Raw genomic sequence first — 25,435 nt, forward strand, 5'->3', positions numbered from 1 at the left:
AATCATCAGGAAGGAGTCTAAAGAGATCTGTGCCCCTTCCCTCCTCTAATGTTCTTTCTCTCCTATGTAGTGTTGGGGATGGTGGTGGAAGGGCTTAAGGGGGAATCAGGGTGGAGAAGGTTACTAGATAATAGAACCCAATAAAGTAACCCAAAGGTACAGCTACAACAGGGGAAGCCTGGCAGCGTTCAGGCAGATGTGATGCTGGAGGAGCAGAGAGAGCTCTACATCTTGATTTCCAGCCAGCAGAGGGAGAATGCGTGCCTATACTGGGCCTAGTTTGAGCATAGGGCACTCAAAGCCCGCCCCCACAGTGACACACTTCCTCCAACAAGGCCACACCTCCTCACAGTGCCAGTCCCTATGGATCAAGCATCCGAACACATGAGTCTATGGGAGCCAAAGAGTCTATGGGAGCCAAACCTATTCAGACCACGAGTTGCTTTTGTTACAGATATTTTGTTACACAGTAAAAAAAAGTAACAAATACACAGTCAGCCTGTATCGTTTGTGAATTAACCAGCTTTGGATATTTTGTTATAGCAACCGAAAATGGGCTCAGGTACAGTCAAGTTCAAATATGTTAAGTTAGTCTCCCAAACCACCAGAGGATCTTGGAAGAGCCTTAAAGGGCAGAGTGACACTGTGAAAGGCAGCCAAGGGTGTTTACTTGCCTGGGATGAACACATGGTTCAAAAGGCTTGGAGACCAGTGCCACAGACCTAAGACCATTGCTACTCAGTACATCTAAGTGTGGCCATGCCAGACACTCCTCTCCAGTGCACCCTCCTTGGGGCAAAGTGCCAGCACACTGGAGTGGTGCCAAGGGTCATCTGCGCAGGAGCTTACCAGGAACAGGTGATTCCATCCCCAAGAAGGTCTGCAGGCCCTACACTCCGATGATGGCTTCTGTATTTTGTTTCCTGTGACTACTAAAGTCATAGACTACCATGTCTGGACAGCTCTCCTGAGCTGGGCACAAAATGGAGAATTCTCTTCTCTCAGTGGGCTTCTCCTTCTCTGTCTGATCTGGGGAGCCAAGCCCATACTCTACCTCAGGGATATCACATAACACCCGGGGAAATTACAAGGCTCAACGTCTTGGCATGCCTCTCCATGCAAATGCGGTATCCCAAGTACCTTAGGCCTCCAGCCAATGGAACTTCACCCTAAGAAGAACTTGTCCCACTCTCTACAGTGTGTGTGTGTGTGTGTGTGTGTGTGTGTGTGTGTGTGTGTGTACGTGTGTAATTTTATAGTAGGTCTCACTATTATAGTTTTGGCTGTCCTGGAACCCACTATGTAAACCAGGCTGACCCTGAACTCTTAGAGATCCACCTGCCTCTCTCTACCTGCTAAGTGCTGGGATTAAAGGTGTACATCACCACTCCTGGTTACGTATATTTTAATGTAAATTTTAAGGAGCCAATAATGAGTTAAATAAATTGCTCTATTAGAGGACAGGAAGAAAGAAAACCGGGGTCTCAGTCCACAGCTGCCCTCAAACTCACCATCCTCCTGCCTCAGCTTGACCAGTGCTAAAACTACAGGCATGGGCCACCATGTTCTGCTTATATAACTTTAAATATGTACACATACAATACTGTATATAAAATATGTGAACACACACACACACACACACACACACACACACAGTCACACGCACACGGGCGTGGGTGAATGGCCTACACTGGCCACCCAAACACATATCCCATGGCTCCTGACACAGAGCTTCTGTTACAGAGCAAACCACGAGACTGTTGTTTTTCTTACTGCGCTTTGTTTGGTGAAGAGACCAGAGATAAACCAGGCTGAGCCTAAGGGGTCCTGGAGATGCACTGCAGACTGAGCAAGTGGGTGTGGCTGCTCTCTAGGGATCAGGCTAGTGGAGGAGAGCGGAAAGGGAGCTTTAGTCTCCAAGGGTTAGTGACAGTCCCACCGCGTTGTGCTTAGGCTGTGTGACCAAAGTCCTTCATGGGCCTTAGAACCACAACCTTCTGCCTAGCGTGCTGCTAGGCCCCTCCTAGCAGCGGGAGAAGCGGGGCTCCGCCAGGCGCCCCCTGGCTGCGCGCCGTGCGCTGAGTCAGCTATGAGTCAGTGTCCCCAGACCGCGTCACGTCCTGCTCCAGGGGGAAAGAAAGGGCTGGAAAGAAGTGGACGGAGGAGCAGGGTTACCCATTAACCAACTAGTCGCCCCAGCCACTTTCTCGGAAGTCAGGCCTGAACTTTTATTGCAGGAATGAGCCATGTCCAGACAGCCTTGGTGACCCAGGTTTCAGCTGTGTTGTTGACAGTCCTTCAAATTTTCCTTTTAAACCTCGGCTGGGAGTAAGAAATGTTTCACACTGCAACAAAGTTTCACACGCACAAAAACCCCTCTTAAGTTCTGTTTCTTCTTTTTAATTACCACGAACTATAAATTATGTCTTTATAACCTATTAGTAAGTTGTAACCTGTAGACTAGGGTCTAAAAAATCATTCCCAGCTTCCTCCTACCCTCAGCCCAAGCTGGATGAACTTCTTAGGTTGCCAAGGGATGACCTTGAACACTGTCTAAGTCTTAGCACTGCAGGCATTCACAACCACGCCCGACTTTATGCTGCTCGCGGGGGTGGAACCCAGGGCTTTATACATCCTGTTAATTCAGCTACATCCCTACCCCTGACCTCACATGCAGCAGTGGAAAAGATTTCACTGCTAGCCAGCCTGTTGAGGCTGTCTGGATTCAATTGCTAGGATGTATATTGACTTATTTGACCATGAGATGGACCCCAGACCTGCAGAAGCAATAAGTACTTGTTTGTGTTGGTTTGATGCTGTTGAGTGGGGGCTAGAAAGAGGACTTTTTTGTTTTAATTTTTTAAAAATTTATTTTATGTGTATGAGTATGCTGTCTTCAGACACACCAGGAGAGGGCATCAGGCCCCATTACAGATGGTTGTGAGCCACCATGTGGTGTCTGGGAATTGAACTCCGGACCTCTGGAAGAGCAGCCCTCTCTCCAGCCAAGGACTCCTTTGGCTTGTTTGTTTTGTTTTTTGAAACAGAGTTTCTTTGTGTGGCCCTGGTTGTCCTGGATCCACTTGCTTTTGCCTCCCCATTGTTGGAATTAAAGGCCTAAAGGTGGGCTCCACCACCACCTGGCAAGGGCCTATTTTCTTATTCACTTCATTGCCGTTTGAATGTTAGTTACGCATGCACGCATGCACACATGCATTGCCCAACCATTTAAGTTAAAAAGCATTTCAAACCTACAAAGGGAGGCAGAAACAATGCACCCTATAGACTTTGTCCACTAATGCTTCACTTTTGTTTCCGCTCTCTGCTCAGGCAGGGGTTAACCTACTTGGATGGATGCTTCCCACTATGTGTTAAAGATCTAGCACCCGGATTTCAGAATGGAATTCCCCTTGGGTCATGCTCCATGCTTCTAAAGAATTCTGTGCCTCTGACAATCGGACAATCGGAAGTGCTGGTCGACTTGTCCTGGAGGCACCACCTGATGCCCTCATTGGCTATGCCCTGTTATATTTTCTGCTACAAGAAAGTTTCAACCCTGGGCTATGGGATCAACTATGAGACCTTAGGAGAAGATGAACAACTATGATGTGGACAGCCTTCTGTATTTGGACTCTGTCTGTGAACCCTCCTTATGCAATACTGAATGGGATTCCCTCAATTCAAGAGAGTGGGGGGACACTTTAGAGTTAAATTTAAAATGATTTGAACCAACTGTACCTTCTCTAATTGTGTAAACTCTTCCTCTGCTCATAGAGGCCCTCTCTTGCTTGGCAGATTTCCTTTGTTGTGGTTGCTGGGCAGCGTCAAGATACATGGTATGGGGGTGTTGGACCACAGGTTCTCCTTGAACTGCATCGGACTCTTACTAGAAAGCAGAGGAGTTTGTTTGGTTGTTTGTTTTGTGTTTGTTTTTTGTTATTGTTTTTAGGTCTGATTTAAACTAGCATTTTTGCAATAGCTTCCGCACCTGCAAGAATAAGAGGCTACTACCACAATTTCTGAGCCAAATTTGAAGCAAGTTTTATTAAATACTGGCCAGGATGGTAGACATCGGCCAGGTCTATACCCAAGGCTACATACTTTCTGCCCTTATCTAATTAGGGCCAAGCACACAACATGACATACTTCCTGCCCACGTACCTCCTACCTACTCTCGATCAAGTTCACCCTGTGCATTTGGGGCAACCGAGCTTGTTTACAGAAGTGAAAACACTCTGCTCATCATCTTCCATGAGCAGCAGCTCCCAGCATTCCAGGAAGTTATTCATCTGTCTTTGGGCAAGTGGGGCTTACAGGTTAGAGGCATTTTTTTTATTAAAAAGGCATTTTTTTATTATTAAGTTTGATTTAAACTTAAAATGTAACATTAGCCTTACACTTCCACAATGGCCCCTACCCAACCAGTGCAAATTGTGCCGTCTGCTCATCAACTCTTTTGGCAACACAGGAGTGTATCAATAAAAACTAGAAGCTAAGCTTAGATGTTTAGGAAATGTGGGATTGCACTTAGGAGATGCGGTATGAACTGTGCAACATCAGTAAGCTCTAAAATATCACGCTGGCCTTAGATACGTCTGGGTTATCCCATTAAAGAATAACGGATCTAAATAAAAATCACTTACAAAGCCAGAGGTGGTGGCTCATGGCTCTAATCCCAGGACTCAGGAGGCAGAGGCAGAAGGACCTCTGTAAATTTGAAGTCAGCCTGGTTTGCATAGTGATCTCTAGGGCAGCCAGCACTAACCTGACATTCCCCTCTTGAAGACACTGGCGCTTTCAGTCCCAAGGCCACTGTGTGCTTAGTCTGTAGTACACGTAAGGTTTCCCTTTGTGTAACAGTACTTGAAGAGCTTCCTGCTGACTTCATCCCATTTATGAAAGCTTTGTGCTGACATGACCCATTCTCCTACTGCAAGCTGTATACAAGATGCTGTGCTTTTTTTTTAAATTTTGTAATTATATTTATGTACAGAAAACTTAAGTGTACATTTAACCCAGCTTAGTGGCGAGTTCTTTAGCCTTTGCCTTTTCCAGCTTGGCAGTGCGAGCCACAGACTTAGGACCCAGGACGTTGCCTCCCCAGTGGTGGTGGATCTCGTCATATCTGTCATTATAATTGGTCCTAATAGCTTCCACCAGCTTAGCCAGAGCACCCTTGTCTTCTGAGTTAACCTGTGTGAAGGCAACAGTGGTGCACGTCTTCCTGTGGACCAGGTGCCCCAATCTGGCCTTCCCCTTGATGATGCAGTAGGGCACCCCCATCTTTCGACAAAGGGCAGGCAGGAAAACCACCAGCTCAATGGGGTCTACATCATGGGCAGTCACCACCAGCTGAGCCTTCTTGTTCTCCACCGAGGTGGTGACTGTATTGACCCCTGCTCAGAGGACAGGTGGTCTCTTAGTTGGGATGTCCCCTTTGCCAGCAGCTTTCTTCTCAGCGCGGGCCAGCAGCCTCTGCTTCTTCTCCTGCTTTGTCTCTGGCCTGTACTTGTGGGTGAGCTTAAGCAGCTGAGTCGCTGTCTGCCTGTCCAGGGCCTGGGTGAACTGGTTGATGGCAGGAGGTACTTTGAGCCGCTTATAGAGGATGGCTCTTTGCCGCTGCAGCCTGATGTAGGGGGGCCATTTGACGAAGCATGTGAGATTTCTTTTGGGCTGGATGTCCTGCCCAATGCCGAAGTTCTTAGGCCTCTTCTCAAAGGATTGACCACCTTTTGGGCCTCTCGTTTCTTGACCACGGCAGGGGCCGGGGCCACCTTCTTCCCCTTGGCCTTCTTTCCTTTGGGCATCTTGCTCAGCTCGATGCTATGCTTCTTAATACACGGGGCCCAGCATACATGGTCAACACATGCAAGATCTCCTGACCCCAACTTCCATATCTTTTTTTTTCTCAACCCTCTCCCCAAAGAATGGCCTGCTTTCTTGAACAGAAACATGTTCAACTGCGACAAGATTTCACAGCACACGGTTCCGTCTTGTTACCAGGCGTGGTGTTCTAGTTTCAGTTCTACACAGCGTCGTTCATTTCACAGCCTGCCGTAGAAGAATCAGTTTCTTCGGTTTGAAAAAAAATAGCTGTGGCGAGTTCCTACTGTCGAAATGGAAAACTGAAGTTTTCAAGTTACATTTTCTAAAGACCTTGAACATAGTGCTATATTTTCACTATTGGGGGGTGGATTAGGCTTGTGTAACTATGTATGTGTTACTGGAGCTAGAACCCGGGCACATTAGGTAAGTGTCCACCACTGAGTTATGTCCACAACCTGTTGTCTTGTTATTTGACCTGAGCTAGCCTCAAACTTGCCATCCTCTTGTCTTAGCCTCCCAGGAGTTGTGATTATAGGAGTGCCCCATCCATCTTGAGCTGAGTTAATTTTTCTAAAGTTTTATAACATTTGTTATAATTACATTTGTGTGTCTCTCTGTACGTGTGCGCGTGGGTGCCATGGTGTGCAAATGGGAGTCAGAGGACAATTTGGGGGAGTTGGTTCTCTCCTTTCATCCTGTGGTTCTGCAGACTGAACTCAGGTCATCTAGGTTAACGCCCAGTGCCTTAACTGACTGAACAATCGTCTTGCTAGATCAATTTTTGTTGTTGTTGTTGTTTTGCATTTGGTTTTGTTGTTTTGATTTTGTTTTTTGAGACCGGATCTCATGTATCCCAGGCTGGCCTTGAACTTATTATGTGGGTGAGCATGGTCTTGAACTTTGGATCCTCCTGCTTCCACTTCTATAACATTGACATTACGGGTATGTGCACCACACCCAGCTACCGTGCCGCCGTGTATAGCATCCTGGACTTTATCCATGCTAGGCAAGCATTATACCAACTGAGTCATGTCCCCAGTCCCCAGGTTTTATATATATATATATATATATATATATATATATATATATATATATATATATATATATATATTGGTTCTTTTTTTCGGAGCTGGGGACCAAACCCAGGGCCTTGCGCTTCCTAGGCAAGCGCTCTACCACTGAGCTAAATCCCCAACCCCTATTTATTTATTTATATTTTTAAGAGCTAAGGGCCAAGTGAAATCTGAGTAAGCGATCTTAAACCACAGTATTCCTGCCTTTCCTTATTCAGTGGCCCCAAATTTCTCGTACTAAAGGTCCATACAGTTTAAAATACAACTAGTTTGCTCTCCCTCATTTCTTTGTGCATGAATCCAGCAAACACCCTTAGTGTATGACAGAGGCAGGTAAGCAGGATGGCGATGCCTTCAAGGGAGAGTCAGTGCAGAGGGGCGGTATTGAATCATAGCAACCCCAGTGATGGAGCTGTGCATGATGTGGATGTGTAGGGTTCTCAGTGAAGCTGGGTGGCTGGGATATGATTGGAATGTCCATTAAGGGTTCACAGGCTGGAATTTAATCACTGTGAAATACAGTGTGTGTGTGCATGTGTGCGTGTGTTGGGGGGGGTGTTCAGAGGTGGGCTTTTGGGAGGCAATTAGGGTTGGGTGGGGTCATCAGGAGACATGTTCCTGATTGGATCTTAAAGGCTTTGTAAGAAGGGGCTACATGCGTACATCACTTTCCTTATTCCTCACCGTGCGATAGCCTATGTTGGCATCAAAGGCAATCTGAGACGTAGCTCTTAGACTTTGACTCAGAATCATATGCCAAAGTAATCATGTTTTTATAAGGTTACTCTGACAGCTAAGACACTCTGAGACAGCTTAGCTGGTAAGGGGCTTGCCTTACGAGCACGAAGACCTAAGTTTGATCCTCAGAACCCACATTAAAAAAAGAAAGGAAGAAATAAAGGAAGGAAGGGAGAAAAGGTATGGTGGTATGTCGGAAAGACAGAGAGCGTGTTCAGCCAGCTTCACTGCTTCACTTAGCTCCAGGCGAGAGAGAGAGAGAGAGAGAGAGAGAGAGAGAGAGAGAGAGTAGAGAGAAGAGAGAGAGAGAGAACGAGACCCTTTCTCAAAAACAAAAATCCCCAAAGATGTCAAGTGTGGAGGCTTACATCTCTAATCCCATCTCCTGGGAGGCAGAGTCACGTAAATTCAAAGTCAGCCTGGTCTACATAGTAAGTACCAGGCTGGCTAGGATACACAGTGAGACCCTGTCTCAAAAAAACAAAATCCAAACTGGATTATACCTGAGGAATGACCGCCATGGATGTCCTCTGAGCTCCACATGCACCTACACACAGTATGTGATATTACACACACACACACACACACACACACACACACACACTCTCACACACACATTATTATAGTAGTGCAAACCAGATTGAGTTGGTAGCCTTAGTAAAGACATCTTCCTGAGCCTGTTTCCCCCCATGAAACAGAGACAGAGACGTGCCTCCTTGGGTTGTGGTTTGTGTCTCAGCGAGCCTCCAATGAGGAGCTCAGCCCCTTTTGGTAAAGTCACAGACCTCTGGAAAGCTTGTCCCAGAGGCTCAGGGCGTGAGATGCAATTTTAACAGCCCGCATTGGGACAGCAGGTACCTGAGAGTACCTGGTTTCTGAAGGACTCGGATCCAGAAAGTAGGAGCCAGATGGTAAGAGCAACAAGGAGCTGGGCTGGAGAGATGGCCTGGTGGTTAAGAACACTTGTCAGAGGACCTGGGTTCCACACCCAGTCAGCTCACTCCAGTTCCAAAGGGAATCTGGTACCCTCTTCTGGCCTCCAAAGGACCCATGTGGAGCACAGGCATACATTCAGGCCAAACACCATTACACATAAAATAAAAAATAAAGGTTAAAAATAAAAAAGATTTTTAAAAAATGAACAAGAAGGCTGGTTATTGTCTTCTACTTCAAGTAGAGTTTAAATGCAGCCTATTGGGTGAGTGTGACTCAGTGGCTATTGGTTCTAGCCCCTGGAAACTAGGTACCACTCACTGGAAATATTTCCAGGCTAAGCACACTTCGTATAGCCAGTAGCAGTCAAAATCGGACACCGTGAAGTTCTGTTGGGTGACTCAGGCTTCCAGGAGGGGGCTGGCATTTGTAGCCAGTGGCCCACAGTGGGTGGGGCAGCTACACCCACTTGTAGCTTCTATAGAGAATTCTATAGCTTTCTATCCTCCCTCTGAGATAGTGCCCTGGAGAACATCAGGTGCAGAGCTCGACAGGTTTGGCAGTACAAGTGTAGCGGGTGATCTGCTATGGTAAAAGTACATACATACATACATACATACATACATACATACATACATACATACATACATACATACATACATACGGGGCTCTGCGTCATGGCGCTAGAGCGCGGAGTCCTGCTTCGTGGATAGCTTTGCATCACTGAGGAAGTTAACCTTGCTTGCTTGCGACTGTAATTTCCCAATTGTTTGTCAAAGGGAGAAAATGGCACCTGTGTGACTCAATCAGGATACTTAAAGTACTCTGTAAGACTTTGAAATGCCATCTCACGGTCTCCTTTCAGGAAGTTAGAGGTGCTAAATGGCCTGCCTGAGTTCAACCAACAGCAGAGGCAGACGCCTGCTTATGAGGGCTTCCTTTGGTTCTCGGCAAGCAGGTGAGAAGCTCGAAACTGGCTCTGTTCCACCTGGGAATTCCACAGCCAGGTTGATCTGGTCGCCAAGCCTGACTTGAATGCGCGCGCACCAGGCCCGAGGAACTAACAACACAGGGGTGAGTCACCCGGGCTCACTGCAGCAGGAGACCCCTCCCCCCTGCCACTTGGGCCAAAGCCTGGTTGCCCAGCAACGAGACATAATATATATAAATAAAATACAGCTTCTTGCTTCAGGAGGGAGGGCCGGTGTCTTCTCGCTTCTCCTGTCCATTTCATCCCCGTCCTAGCCCAGATTCCTTGATTCGATGCTCAAAGCCCTCACTACAACAATCAGTGGTGGATTCCTAATGGTGGGGGCTGGGTTCTGCCCGGCACCCAGTTAGATAAAGTTGCCTCAGGGTGGTGCAGAGGGATAGGCTTGGCAGGTACACTGGACTTTACCGCCTCGGTGACTGGGCGAGGGCGGTTTGGATGGACTTGTGTGCCTCCTGATCCTGAGTCAAAAAGAGCAGGAGGTGCCCCAGGCTTCTGCAGGGAAATGTTGTCCATTTCCCAGGCATGGGTGGGACTTAGGCTACCTGTCAGCAGAATCAGCTTCAGCCGGATCTGCACGTTTGGCCATTCACCTCGTCACTGGTGAGCTATTTTATTTAAAAGCCGAACACCTGGTAGTGTGGATCCCTGGGTGGGCTCTAGCCGGTGCCCCAGTCAGGTATGCACGTGGTCACAGCCATTAGTGTATAAGCTTCTCTGGGACAGCACTGCACTTGGGGAGATTACACACACACACACACACACACACACACACACACACACACACATCCCACACCCACATGTATGTGTATATCTCACTTCATTAACCTTTACGATGATTCTGTAACATTATTTTGGGGTGGGGGTGGCTCAGCTTTCCCATGGTTTGGCTCGTACCTTTGAGACTTTTAGGTGCACAAGTTGATCAATTTTGACCTCACAGCCTTCCAGACACCAAGCACTGGTACTTTTACAGTTTCCCTCCTTGCCTTCTCTTGACAGCCCACCAGTGACCTCTAGTCATAGGTCATGCTCTTAGGTGATTTTAACATAAATGAAATCATACACAATGTAATGTTTTATCTGTTTTCTTTCACTTAGCATGATGCATTCCCTGTGTGTGTGTGTGTGTGTGTGTGTGTGTGTGTGTGTGTGTGCACCAGAGGTCAGAAGTCGGTTTCTGCCTCCATCATGTGAGGACTGGGATTGAACTCAGGATCTCAGGCTTGGCGGCAAGCACCTTTATCCAGTAAGCCATCTGGCAGTCACACTGTGTTTCAGCTCTGTTCAGATTCTCGTTGGTCTGTTCCTTTCTTTGTTAATCCAACAACAAACTGTTGGTGCTGTCTGAGGAGGAGGAACACACAAGTACATATCTCTGAGCACACAGCTTCATCTCTCCTGTGGGAATGCCTAAGAGAGAACGTCCCGGCTCATTAAGTGGGTATTATTGTCATCTCTGTTTTAGAGCTCAATGGTGCATCCTCAGAGAGGCTGAGCAGCGGCCACGAGTTCAAAGCCATGACTGACCTCTTCACGAGGAGTTCATTCACCCCTGATCTTATAAAGTGGGGCATTATTTTAAGTGAAAGGCTCTTTTTTGGGGGGGGGGTTACTACACATGGGTTGAATTCAAGTTTGTTGCTTGTGTGACTAACTGTCCTTGAATACAAGTTGTAACCACAGCAAGTGAGGACATTCCTGAAGGTAACTAGTGCCAGCTTGAGCTGGAGGTCTATGGGGACTAGATGTTTTGGGTCAGCTTTGTGAAGATGGCCGAAGGTGGACCAAACCTCTGGAAGAGCAAGTCTGAGCCCTACTTTTTTGTTTTGGTTTGGTTTGGTTTTTGGTCAAGGTCTCATGTAGCCCAGGTTGGCCTCAATGTCCATATTTAGCCGAGGCTGACCTTGTACGTCATTTTCCTGCCTTCACCTCTTAGGTGCTGGGATTATTGGAGATTATAGGTGCTGGCTATCACGGCTATTTTGTGTGGTGCTGGGAATTGGATGCAGGACTTTGTGTACGCTAGGAAGCAAGCTACCAGTTGAGCTGCACCCTCCAGCTGCTGTTGTTGTTTTTTGTTGGTTTGTTTATTTTTTTCTTTTTTTCAGAGCTGGGGACCGAACCCAGGGCCTTGCACTTGCTAGGCAAGTGCTCAACCCTGAGCTAAATCTCCAACCCCTGATGTTTTAATGTTAAATGCATTCCAGACTTGACCAAAAGCAGGACCATTAGGGTGGTTTTATATCGTTTCCCCAAGCCCCTGGCTTTCGAACATTTCCTGTCTCTCAAGTATAAAAGGTTCAAAGGTTGTGTACTTTCTTGCCAGTGTTGGTCCTTTTTAGGGACAACATTCAGAAAACAAGATAAGGTGCTGGATGGACTCAAGGTTGGGTTATCAGAGCCAGACAGTTCTAGAGAAAAACCCAAAGGCTCCTGACTGGAAGTCATGTGACTAGATACTCCAAGTTCCTGCCCTCACGTCTTTACAGTGATGGATTATAAACTGGAATTGTGAACTGAAATAATCCCTTGCATCGTCTAAGTTGTTTTTTGCCAAGGAATTTATCACAGTCACAGAAGCGAACCTAGGCCATTAGGTGATTAACTCTTTCCTCATCTCTGCCTGTGTGGCTTCCCATGGTGGGCTGAGGAGAGGGCTGAGGTCCTGCAGTCAAACGAGGCTGGAGTGCTTGGAGTGGGTGGGGGCTAGTGGTTTTAAGATGGCCAAGATGATCTTGGAAGTGAAGCCTTAATGCTGGGAGGAGCATCTTGAGATGGCAAGACGGAGGGACACTCCAGGACATTAGGCAATGAATGTGCAACCTGAGATGAGTGCATCTACCAGGAGGCTTCTAGGGTGCTGAGCTCTTCTGGCTTATCCATTAGTGTCTCTGGGGCCTAGATTGGCCACCAACCTTTCTCTGACACTTTTGTCTATGAGAATAACTCTGGTGATCATAGTCTTAGGTGGCCAGGATACTTGGGAAAAGTACCTAGTGAACTGTGGAAGGGGTTTGGAAGAATCAGGAGAAAGGATAAGGAGTGGACTGGATCGTTTCATGTCAGCTTGATACAACCTAGAGTCCTTGGAGAGGAAGAAGCCTCAATTGAGAAGGAACCTCCGTAAGATCTGACTGTAAGGAATTTTTAAAATTAGTAATCGGGGCTGGAGAGATGGCTCAACTGTTAAGAATGCCAGCTGCTCTAGAGAACCGGGATTCAATTCCCAGTACTCACATGGCAGCTTACAACTGTCTGTGACTCCAATTTCAGGGGATCTGACACCCTCACACAAACATACATGCAAGCACATAAAATAAAAATAAATCTTAAAAAATACTAAAATTAATGATCAGTGGGGCCCACTGTGGGTGACGCCATCCCTTGGCTGGTGGTCCTCGGTGCTATAGGAAAGCAGGCCGAGTAAGCCACGTGGAGCAAGTCAGTAAGCAGCACCCTTCCACGGCCTCTGCAGCAGTACCTGCCTCCAGGTTCCTGCCTTGCTTGAGTTCCTGTCTTGATTTCCTCCAATACTGAGCAGTGATTTGAATGCATAAGTCAAACAAGCCCTTTCTCCCCTGTTCATTTTTGGTCATGGTGTTTCATCACATGATAGCCTAACCAGAACAGGGAAAGATAAAAATATGTATACACAGAGGAAAAGGAAGGACGAACAGTTCTCATTTTACTGCTGAGTCATAGAAGCTAGAAGGGAAGTACAGACCTCCGGACCCCTAAGAGAAGATGCTGCAGTGGTTCACGGAATCCCGTAGCACACAACCACTGTTTCAGGTACAGAGTCATCACTATTAACCATTTTTTTTTTGGTTCTTTTTTTTTTTTTCGGAGCTGGGGACCAAACCCAGGGCCTTGCGCTACTATTAACCATTTTTAAATTGACTTTTAGCTGGTTTTTAAGCAGCGTGTGCATTGCGTCATTACTGAGAGTATGTACTTGTCAGTGTGGGTGTATGCATGTGTACCTTGGGTGCACATATGTGCATGCATGTACGACCTTGAGTGTTGTTAGACGAGGCATGGTGGAGGTCATGTAGAAGTAAAAGATAGAAGATAGGTATCTCTAAAGGCTGCATGGCTCCTTTGGCCAGAACTGAAGGGCCAACGTCTTTCCGAGGAAACGGAGAATGTGTGCTGTGGTGCTCGGGCTTGAAGTTTTGTAAGGCTAGAAAGGAGGAAAGGCAGGTATATCAGGGTGGGCTAGGGGGTAACTGTCTGGCCTTAGACCTGTGCCTCCGACGTTTCAGACAGAAACCACCTGTTAAGGCACTTATTCCTGAGCTTTGCACGTGGTTTCCAGGGCAAGCTTTGCCACACTGAAAGAGTTTTACCCTCTAGGTATATTTCCTCAATTTCCCTCTTATTATTTTTTTAGATTTATTAATTATTATTATTATTTATTTATTATAAGTACATTGTAGCTGTCTTTGAACACACCAGAAGAGGGTATCAAATCTCATTACAGATGGTTGTGAGCCACCATGTGGATGCTGGACCTTTGGGAGAGCAGTCACTGCTCTTAACCACAGCCCCTTATTATTTTTTTTTTGAGACAGTCTTTCACTGAGCCTGAAGCTCACTGACTGGTCGAGGCCAGATTGCCTATGAACTCCTTGAATGTACTTGTCTCCTCCATGCCTCACAGTCAAGTGCTGGGATTGTGGGTATACACAAGTGCATTCAAGTGTGTAAATGTATACATGTGTGCTTGTGCACACACCCCACACAGACACACAAATTAAAAATTTAATAAAACACCTTTTTTAAAAAATGTGAAGTGTACTAGAGAAGTACTTGACCTCTGACTTCCATGTGTTTGGGCACACCCACCTGCACATACATGAACATATTATATATATTCTCATGCAGCATGAGAGAGACAGACAGATAGACAGACAGACAATAACAACAACAGAAACCAAACTACCTGATGTCTTTCCTTGAGCCTGAAGTTCACTGACTGATCTAGGTCAGGTGGCCTGTGAGCTCCCTGGATGCACTTGTCTTCTGCATGCCGTACCCCCAAGTAATGATCTGCACCTCTTAAACAGCCAGGCACCCCACTGTATGGTTGCATGGTGTCATAGTCACCGTTCTATTGCTGTAAGAGAAACCATGGGCAAGGAAACTTGTAAAAGAAAGCATTTCATTGGAAACTTGAATGTAGTTTCAGAACGCAAGTCCATGACTACCATGATGGGGCATGTGGGAGCGGGGTCAGAAGGAGTGGTGTTGGAGCAATCAATAGCAGAGTGCTTCCATTTGACCCACGAGCAGGAAGCATATATGAAGGAATGTCATTCTTCCAGTGACACACATCCAGTAAGGCCACGCCTCCTAATCCTTTTCATACAGTTTCATTAACTGGGACCAAGCATGCAAACATGTGAGCCTAACAGGGAATCAGTCACATTTAAAGCGCCACACATAAGCAATTAAATTTTTTTTTGTTGTTTTTTGTTTGTTTTTCAAGACAGGGTTTCTCTGTGTAGCCCTGGCTGTCCTGGAACTCACTCTGTAGACCAGGCTGGCCTCAAACTCACAGAGATCCACCTGCCTCTGCCCCCCAAGTGCTGGGATTAAAGGTGTGCACTCCCACTCCTAACAGCAAGTACATTTGTTAAGGACAATATCCCAACTATAACGTGCACTCCTAGTCCTCTAAACGCATGTCCTTATCACAGTGCAAAATCTGATCCTGCCAGCTCTATGGTTGCAAAGTCTTAAACTCATACCAGCACTGTCAACATCTAGAATCCAAGTTTGTTACTCCAAATCAAATGATCTGCTTCCAGTATTAATGATAGGACAAGGACAGTGGCCATTTCTATTCCAAAAGGCAGAAGAAAGGAGTAAAGTGGCTCAAAGCAAGTATGAGACCCAGAAGTGGGGCATAAGTGTTGGGGAGTGGGACTAAGGCTGGGCCTCTGGGGTGTCAGGCAGCCCCACTCCTAGCACCTTGCCGGGCTCATCCCTCATGACTGCTCTCTGGAGTTGGAAGGGTACATTGGAGTGTGCAGGTTGCCCAGGCGGGCATTGCAACCCATTAGTGGCAGCAGCATTCTGAGGCATCAGCACCTCAGCAGTGATCCCAATATATATATATATATAGTCACAGGGAGCTATCCCTCTAAGCACTGACATTCATTAAATCTCTCCAACTTGTAAAATTTCCATGTGAAGGAATTCAAACCTTTTAATCTCTCCTGTCTTGTAATAAAAGTTTAATGAAAATATTTTCATTTTCTCCACTTGGTAAAAGTCCTGTGTAAGGCCCAGGTAGTTGTATTCTGGGAACTTAATGGCCTTGAGTGGCCAGCCCCTTTCCTTTATTTCCTTTGCTCCAATTAGAAAGTGAAACAAAAATAACCAGCCAGTGACAGAAGCTGAACTACAGCCAGTGGGAAACCCCGTGAGATAGAGTGAAGTCTAAATGAGCTTCCTACCTTGGCGTCCTTGTTCGCTTGCTTTGGGTCCTGACACTTCCTTTGCCTTGCCCAATTACTTCCCTTTTATTCATGTGTATCTTTGGGTGATACCTACAATATCTGTTCCCAGCACTGCTCCCACAGCTCCTAAGAGAACCTTCTATCAAGAGTTTCGTGTGCAGTCTCCATCCTCTGTGCAGCCTATTCTGTGCATCCTCTGAAATCTAGGTGGAGGCCTCCATGCCTTCTGAGCTCTTGCATTTGCCCCCTGCAGAATTTTAGCACGACATGGATGTGGACATTGGCAAAATCTGCTCCCTCCTACACCTGGGCTGCCTGAGCCATGGTTGGAGCAGCTGGGATTCCATACTGGAATTTGATGAACTGGGTCTTGAGACAGCTTCGAGGCAGTGGGCACTCCTGCTTTGATGGCTCCACCATTCTCAACGTGGTACGGGAAGAGAAGCCTTGATGTCTGGAGAGCTCTGAGGGTCTCTTCTCCCGATGCAGAAGAAAAGCTGACTATTGAATTGATATTTGTCTCTTGAATATGGGAGCGGCATGGCTACACTCTTAGCATTCTCCATTGAACATGCCTTCTCACTCCTGGCATGCCAGTCTGCATAGTTTCCTTTTATTTATAAATGACATCTGTAGATCATTCCTTTGTTCTTATATCTCGGCTTAAGTGGTTAAAAGCAACTGCAAACATGACAGCCTGATCCTCAGAGCCCACATAAACATGCGATTAAAAAGGGAAGGAAGGAAGGAAGGAAGAAAGAAAGGAAAGGAAGGAGGGATGGAAATAAAGAAGACAGGAAGGAAAGGAAGATTGGGTTTTGTAATATGGCTCTAGGAAGGAGGGCTTGGGCACATTCCTGGGGCTCACTGGCCAGCCACTGTAGCCTACTTGGGGAGCTCCAATGAGAGATCTTACTCCACCCTAGAAAAACCACAAATGAACAAACAAACAAAAAAAACAAACGAAAACTAGGTGGATGGTGTCTGAAAAATGAGGTCTAAGATTGTTCTCTGGTCTTCATGAGCACCACCACACATGTACCGACCCACACATGAATATGTATGTACCCCCCACATGATTTTGCATGTATATAATCCACACATATGAATATGCATTTACGCAAATACTACCCTGACCAAAATAGCTACGTAGCCCTCCCACATTCTGCCTATGAGTTTATTCCACCAGAAGTCCTATTCCAGCTTCAGTAAAGGCACAGGGCTCCTGACGCGACACCATTCTTGTTCCTATTCAACAAGGGAGATTTTAATGCCTACTTCTGACTAGTCATTCCTTATTTCCACTTCTTACATCGTCAGAATGTTTACCCCTTCACACGTCTCTTGGCATTCTGGTTGTAACCACTGAAATAATTGCTACGGAGCATGAAACTTTCCTAGTCATACCTTGTTCATGTCTTTGCTCCTCAGCACTTCAGGTACTTACATAATTATAGCAACCATCCCACTCTCTGTGTTAGAAACGAAGAATAGTCTTGTTGTATACAGGAAAACAAACCAAACAAAAGTTATTTGGCAAGGCAATTTGTGTGTGTGTGTGTGTGTGTGTGTGTGTGTGTGTGTGTGTAAGTACATTTGAACCTGTATGTATGACCTACTTTTATACACCAGCGATAAACCACCGTGATCAAGGCAACTTATAAATGAAAGCTTTTAATTGGGATTTTGGTTTTAGAGGGCTACACTCCATGATGGCAGAGCAAAGGCACGCTGGCAGGAACAGCTGAGGGCTCACATCTCACCTAGCAAGCAGGAGACAGAGAGAACATGGAAATGGCATCTCCGTTTGAAGTCTTAATGCCTGCTCCAAATGAAACACCTCTTCCAACCAGGTCAAGTCTCCTGTTCCTGCCCAGACAGTTCCACCAACTGCGAACCAAGTAGTCAAACATATAAGCTCAGGGGGTCATTCTCATTCAAACCACCACGTTTCACTCTCTAGTATCCTTAACCCCGCCCCCCAATATCAGAATGCATTTAGTCTGACTCCAAAAGTCACCACAGTCTTTTACAGTTTCAACATAGTTTAAAAGTCCAAAGTCTCTTATGAGACTCAAGACTATCTTTTAATTGTAACTCCCTGTAAAATCAGAAAGCAAATTACATATTTCTAACACACAAGGGCATAGAATATACATGACCACTCTGAAAGGGAGGGATATGAGCGCATTGAGGAATAATGGATCAAAGAAAAACCAAAACCCAGCAGGGCAAATCCAAATCCTGTAGCTTCATGACTGATGTCAAAGAGCAGAAATGGCTCTGCCTTTCCAATGTTGCCGCCTGTTAACGTTCTTCTCTCGCAGGCTGGTTCCACTCCTTCTAAGCAGCTCTCATTGGCAGGCATCCTGTGGCTATGGCACCTTTAACATCGTGGGGGCTCTGATGCAACCTAGGAGTAACTTTTACAGCTTTACAAAAAGGCTTCTCAAGGCTTCCATGCAGAGGCCAGCCTGCTACTCAGGGCCTCACACCTTAACCTTAGTGGTATGGTAATCTTAGGGTCCTTCATGACTCTAAAGCCAGAACCATCTGAACAACACTGCCGTGTTTGACTGCCTGCCTGAAACCCTTGAATCACGTAGGAAATGAAAACTTCGTAGGTGTTTCCTTTCACCAGTTGGAAGCTTATTTGGGTAGAGTCTTGCCCTGACGGCAATCCCCTGCCTCCCATTTTCATTTCAGACCTGGTTTCTCCTTAATCTCAGTATCTCTTCCAGCACAAGTCTTGGCTCCAACATTACATTTTCTGATGATCTTTTTTCTCTTCGAATTGTACATTTGTATTTTTTTTTTGCCTTGCTTGCTCTTTTTCCTTTGTAGAAATGCACATGTAACTATGAAACAGGCCTAATGTTAGGGTATCTTGAAATCTCCTTTGCCAAGTTAGTCTATTGTTTTCCAATTTAGTCTCAGGGAAAGTCTTAGGACAAATGCACAAACCAGCTACAGCCCTTGCCAGAATATCCCAAGAAAAGTCTCCAGCCCAGCTGCTAATGTTCTCTCCTGAAACCTCTTGCGTTGGGCTTCCACAGGCCACACTGCTCAGCCATACTGTCTTTCAAGCTCTTACTAGGATGCCATCAAGCCCCACTTAAAGAATTCAATTACCTTTCTAGTCCAAAGCCACTAATGTCTTCCATGCGCCTCCAACACCCTGCATGGTCAGATCTGTCACAGCAACACCCCACTCATAGTACCAATTCCCACGATGGTTTCTTTTCTATTGCTGTGCTAAAACACTCTGATCAGAGAAGCTTATACATGAAGTGTTTCACTGGACTGACATTTTCAAGGGTGGTCGTTCACAGCAGCAGAGGTTGAGAGCTCACAGCTCAAACAGTAAGCGGGAAGCAGAGAGCACACTGGGAACTGACAGAAGTCTTTTGAAACCTCAAAGCTACCCTTGGCTCAACGACGCCGCCAGCTTTACCAAGGCCACACCTTTCCCAAACAAAGGATTCCACCAACTGGGGATCAAGGATTCAAACACATGAGCTTAGTGGAGCCGTTCTCCTTCAAACCACAACAGAAGCCCAGCACAGCGACCAAGCACACTTGGTCAAGATGGCTTCTGTCTTCCTCCCTGACACAGGTGGTGATTCAGCCCACTGGTCGGAACTTGACTTCACAGAGAAGAAGGGAAGGTCCAGGACATATGAGTCATTTCCAGATTACCTTTGAGAACAGCAGCAGCAGCAATCACTATAACTTTGATAGAAAAAGATTTTCTTCTTCTTTATAGGTATAAACCAGTATATGCTGATCATTTGAAGTCTCTAGAAAGGGTAACTTGTTATTTAAAAAAATACTGAATTTTATGTGTGCACAGGTTTTCCCCGAATGCACGTTTGTGCATCAGTGTGTGCTTGGTGATGGTGGAAGCCAGAAGGCATCAGGTTCCCTGGACCTGAAGTAGCTTGTGGTTGTGAGCTCCCATGTGGATACTGGGAATTGAACTCTGGGTCCTCTGGAAAAGTGGCCAGTGCTCTTAACCTCTGAGTCACCTTTTTAGCCCAAATAAATTGTAATGGTAAGCGATGGCCTTCACATGAGTTAAGGTGAACCTGGCTTAACCTTAGAGTCATTTAGGAACCAGCTCAGAGATCATGGCCTGGAGAACACTTTTGGCATATCTGGTCTCTGGCAGGGATGGGACTGCAAGAGTACCAAGGACATTTTTTTTTTTTTTGGCTTTGGCAAACAAAGAAACCTGCTGCTTTTCTTGAACTGCCTAAATTGTTTAGCTGGTGCCGACCTCTTACTCTTGTTATGCACTGCAAGAGTCATCATAGAGTCGGAGCAGTGACTGACGCTGCTTCTTACGCATTAACTTGGGGTGTTTAGTGTGGCAGTTTTGGGGAGCATCTAAACTGTCAGATGTCAAAAGAAAAGTAAGTCCTTGCCTGTTGTCTGGAAGAAGATGTGAGAAGGAAGTAAAGTAAGAGTTATTGGCCCATGTGGAGAATACTAAGAACAGGAGGCTTAACATCATGTTTTGACTTTTGATGTTAGAAAATTTAATGTATAACTCTAAGTCTTCTATTATATATATATATATATTACCCTCATAACTTGCATAAGTTTCTAATTTTCTCTTTCATCATGAAGGCTAGTTTTATGTCAACCTGACACAAGCTAGAGCCATTAGAGAGAAAGGAGCCTCAATTGAGAAAATGCTTCCCTAAGGTCTAACTGTAGGTAAGTCTGTAAGGCATTTTTTTTTTTTTTTGGTTCTTTTTTTCGGAGCTGGGGACCGAACCCAGGGCCTTGCGCTTCCTAGGTAAGCGCTCTACCACTGAGCTAAATCCCCAGCCCCCGGTATCTTCTTAACTAATGATTGATGTGGGAGGGCCCAGCCTACTGTGGGTAGAGGCACCCCTGAGCTGCTTGTTCTGGGTCTTACAATAAAGCAGGCTGAGCAAACCATGCGGAGCAAGCCAGTAAGCAGCAGCCCTCCATGGCCTCTGGATCAGCTCCTGCCTCCAGGTTCCTGCTCTGAGTGAGTTCCTGCCCTGACTTCCTTCAGTGATGACCTGTGAGGTGGAAGTATAAGCCAAATAAATCCTTTCCTCCCCAACTTGCTTTTGGTCATGGTGTTTCATCAAGTAACCCCAACTAAGACATTCATTCTAGAAACATCCATTATCTTAATCTTCCATTTTGGTTTTTACATCATTCTAACATTTTCTTTTTCCTACTTGGTCTCTTTCTTAATATTATGAGATATAACATTAACAAGTGAATTTACCATCTCTTTTGATAATTTTCTCTCAGGGAATAGGCTATGTGTGGAAGAGAGGACTAAATAATGTTTATTCTCTCCTCATAAGGTTCCAATGACAAACTAACATTTGATTTCACCAAACTTTAACTTGGGAAACCAATTTGTCTGGGAGGTGTGGCTGTATATGCAAATGAGGCTTGAGTGACCCTCTCTTCTCCTAAGGATTGCCGATAATCAAGGGTCTCAGGCATGGTCTTTTATAAGCAGACATTACTGATCTTAGGATGGTGACAGTTGTCTGACTTACAGACAGAGCTGTATAACACCATCTCAGCAAAATAAGCCTGAACCAAACTCCATGTATAATATAGTAAGTGAATATTACTCACGCACATGCTGTTAAACTACATGGCTTCTTAAATTCTCATGTTAATAGAAAACATAAGATCATTCTTTGTTCAAAAATGCTGCACTGGAACCCAAGCCGGGCTACCAAACTCGGCCAGGGTAGTTTCTGTCTTTTATCTCTGAAGTCGGTGGTGTCATTAGTAGGTGACATCTCATCCTGCTGATGGGGGTTGGACTTCCCATCTGAGGCAATTGTCACAAAGAGGACAGTTCTGGAAATAGGGAGTCCTTGCTGTGCTAACTACATTTGTTAGAACAAAACTTTCTTTGATAGGAAAAAAAAAAAGCCCTCTCTTTTTCCAAATTGGTACCGGTTTCCAGTCTTCAGTCTTAGCCCATTTTCTGTCATAACAGAATATAGAATAGAAAGGTTTATGTTGGCTCATGGTCTTAGGGTCTGTGAAATCCAAGAGTGGAGGGCCTGCATTTGCAGAAGTGAGGAGAACACAAGGGGTCAGGGGTTGCTTCCTTTTTTTTGTCAAGCATGGTCCCAGTTATGCATTCCTGGAATTGCAGTGTAGACCAGGATGGCCTTACAAAAATCTGCCTGCCTGTCTCTTGAGTTCAGGAGTTATAGATACCCAGCAACCAGATCCATTTTAACAACCTGCTCTTGTGATAACTATCCCACACTAGGGGGAATTTCATTAGTTCCTTCATAAAAGATGGGCCCATTCTACCAAAATACCTCTAAAGGTCCCCTTATCTCTCAACACTGTTAACCTGGCAATTAAATTTCCATGAGTTTTAGGGACAAAATAAATCCATATGTCTGAGGGTTTCATTGCTGTGAAGGGACAGCATGGCCAAGGCAACTCTTATAAGGAAACCATTTAATTGGGGATGGCCTACAGTTTCAGAGATTCAGTTTATTATCATCATGGTGGGAAGCTTGGCAGTGTCCAGGCAGGCAGGTACCAGAAGAGCTGAGAGTTCTAGGTCTTCATCTGAGAGCAGCCAGGAAGAGACTGTCTTCCACAGGCAGCCAGGAGAAAGACTCTGACTCACACTGGCCAGACTTGAACCCTCAAAGCCCTCAAAGTCCTACCTCTACAGTGACACATTTCCTCTAACAAGACTATGCCTCCTCCAGTAAGGACATACCTCCTAATAGTGCCACTTCCCATGGGCCAAGCATATTCAAACCACCACACCACATTGTATCACATGCCCAGAAAACTTTCTGTATATATTCCAAAAGTGACTTTTCTTTGACTAGGAAGCACTGTAGCCTTCCTACAGTTTGTTTAAAAATAAGATTCGCAGGGTTGGGGATTTAGCTCAGTGGTAGAGCGCTTGCCTAGGAAGCACAAGGCCCTGGGTTCGGTCCCCAGCTCCGAAAAAAAGAACTAAAATAAATAAATAAATAAATAAATAAATAAATAAATAAATAAATAAGATTCGCTCTGCTAATACTCCGAAAAAAAGAACTAAAATAAATAAATAAATAAATAAATAAATAAATAAATAAATAAGATTCGCTCTGCTAATACTGTGTGACAATAAAGCAGGTACCATTTGCTCAGGGAATAATTATAATAGATTCGCTATAGGTCCCACAGCATGTGGGAGTCCTATTCAGTCTCCTCAAATCCAGCTCTGTGCCCTTCCCAGGAAAGACTCTGAAGACCCTGTCTGCTGGTGTACTTTCCCCATATAACACTTAGTAATGCGAACATAATGCATAGTAATCCGATGAAGTTCTGTAACTAAGTTGTCTTTAACAGAATGTTACTTAGATAAACATAGTCTAATTATAAAAACTCTGTCCTTAATTAGATTATTAGTTAACAACGCTAGGGATCAAGTCTGGAGCCTTGCAAATGCTAGGCAAAGGTCTTTATCAATCAGCCATACCCCCAGATATATTAACTCTTTCAAAAGGTATGAGAGTGACCTCCATAGGCACTGGCGTTTGAACATTGGTTCAGTTACTGGTGCTGTTTAGGGAGGTGCAGGAGGCGTGTGGCCTTGCTCGGGGAAGTGTGTCACTGAGGGGGTTTTGAGAATGTAAAGACTCGCAGCTATTTGAATTTGCTGAGTCTACTTCATGCTTGCAGCTTAAGATGTGAGGTCTGAGTCGCTGCAGGAGCTAACCATGCCATCCGCAAGTCCATGCTTTCTGGCTGTGATGGTGATGGACTCATCTCTCTGGGTCTGTAAGCCCAAAGAAATTTTTCCTTTTATAGGTTGCCCTGGCCATGGTATTTTTATCACAGCGATAACAAAGTAACTAGTACAGTACAGGCAGTTTTCTCTGCTTTGTAGCCAAAGAGGGAGTCAGAAAGAGATTCAACACACAGCTTTCTCCTGTGTTGCTAGCTTTAGGGAGGAGGGATGTAGACAGGCAAGTGGCCTTGTGGAGTCAAAAGCAATCCCAGGAAATGCTGGCGGTGGCTTGAGTCTAGAACCACAAGGGACTGAATTCTGCCAACAATATTGATAGGGGACAGGGACTTTCTGCAGGGATTTCAGATGACAATTCAGTCCAGTTGATCCTTTCATTTTAGCCTGTGATACTTAGAGGAGCAATTGGACAATCCCTGGTGGAAAATTCTTACCTCAGCACTCTGTTTTAACCGGTGTTGAGTGAAGTCATCAAGTCTCTCTCTCTCTCTCTCTCTCTCTCTCTCTCTCTCTCTCTCTCTCTCTCTCTCTCTCTCTCTCTCTCTCTCTCAAGATGTGATTTCTCTTAGTAACCCTGGCTGGCTTTGAACATTTCTAGGTAGCTGGGATACAGGCATGATACCACCTCTGGCTGTCTGTGGTAATTTGTCTTGGAGCAACAGAGGACTCAGGTAGCATGCCTCTTGTCTGAAATCTTCCCTTACCTCCTCAGGCACATCTGTGACATTTTCCTTCCCACTGCTATGCCACCTGGTACCCCTGCCACTGTGAAAGTCGTCCTGGGTTAGAATTATCCTTTCTCTTCTCTTAAATTTATTTCTATGAGTATGGGTACTTACCAGCATGCGTTTTCACTTAGCTTCTACAGATATGGGGTAAATATCCCTGTTCTTCTGCAGTTGCTATCTCTATCATTGGATCTATAATGAAAATTCCTGAACAGAGATGCAGACGTTTTGATAGTATTCAACATTTGCCCCTTGAGCCTGTTGTCAGGCCAGCTACCTCGAAAGTTTGGGTCTCTTCTGACCCCTGGGCTTTGTGTGTGTCAGCTATACCATCTCTCTCATGTCAAATGCTAGGGTGGGAATGTGGTCTGCTCCAAGCAGGAAAAGGGATCAGACTGTTCTGATAACCAAGGAGGAACGGTACAGGAAATTATAAAGGGTATTGGAGGCTAGATGAGGCCGAAAGGGTGTTGGGTGGGTTTGCGTATTGTAAAGACCTCAGGATGCTGTCACATCACCGAGAGCCTCCAGAGCTATCTAGCTCACTGATTAATCTGTATTTTATCTCTTGGGCCAAGAGGAGCAAGAGAAGGCGTTGGTGAAAGATTTCACTATGTTTTGATCCGGGCGTGTGATGTCAAGTCATCTGTGGTAAATTGGATAAGTAATAACCTAGTGGATCAACCAGAAAACACTTAAAACTAGCTTGCTACCAAGGCTGTGGTTTAAGGACAATACAGTGATTTCTAAAATCACCGCTTCTCCGCGATGCCGCTTCTTGCCTTCCGTACGAGTGGGGGTTGGTGCAGGGGAACCCTTTCCGCGTAACTCTGACGGCCAACATTATGCACATGCGCAAAACTCAGTAGTCCCGCTGCGCGCGCACCCCGTCT

The 25,435-nt window shown here is 45.5% G+C and overlaps 2 long non-coding RNA genes across 7 annotated transcripts; one reads left to right on the forward strand and one right to left on the reverse strand.

The window, feature by feature from the left end:
* Positions 1-5,546: 5,546 nt before the first annotated feature.
* Positions 5,547-25,374, reverse strand: LOC147999708 (uncharacterized). Of its 5 annotated transcripts, XR_015642841.1 has the most exons (3): positions 24,654-25,374; positions 14,510-14,683; positions 5,547-6,109 (listed from the first exon to the last, which is right to left on the reverse strand). It is a non-coding gene; the product is annotated as an uncharacterized LOC147999708 (long non-coding RNA). The 5 variants fall into 5 exon arrangements; XR_015642843.1 differs by lacking the exons at positions 14,510-14,683; positions 24,654-25,374 and adding an exon at positions 9,235-9,609 and having other exon boundaries at positions 5,547-6,106; XR_015642842.1 differs by lacking the exons at positions 14,510-14,683; positions 24,654-25,374 and adding an exon at positions 9,235-9,609.
* Positions 9,952-16,671, forward strand: LOC147999709 (uncharacterized). Of its 2 annotated transcripts, none has more exons than XR_015642837.1 (2): positions 9,952-10,164; positions 16,141-16,671. It is a non-coding gene; the product is annotated as an uncharacterized LOC147999709 (long non-coding RNA). The 2 variants fall into 2 exon arrangements; XR_015642838.1 differs by having other exon boundaries at positions 9,968-10,164; positions 16,285-16,671.
* Positions 25,375-25,435: the final 61 nt, after the last annotated feature.

Source organism: Rattus norvegicus, chromosome 18 (genome assembly GCF_021556685.1).
Source record: "Rattus norvegicus strain SHRSP/BbbUtx chromosome 18, alternate assembly SHRSP_T2T, whole genome shotgun sequence".
NCBI lineage: Eukaryota > Metazoa > Chordata > Mammalia > Rodentia > Muridae > Rattus > Rattus norvegicus.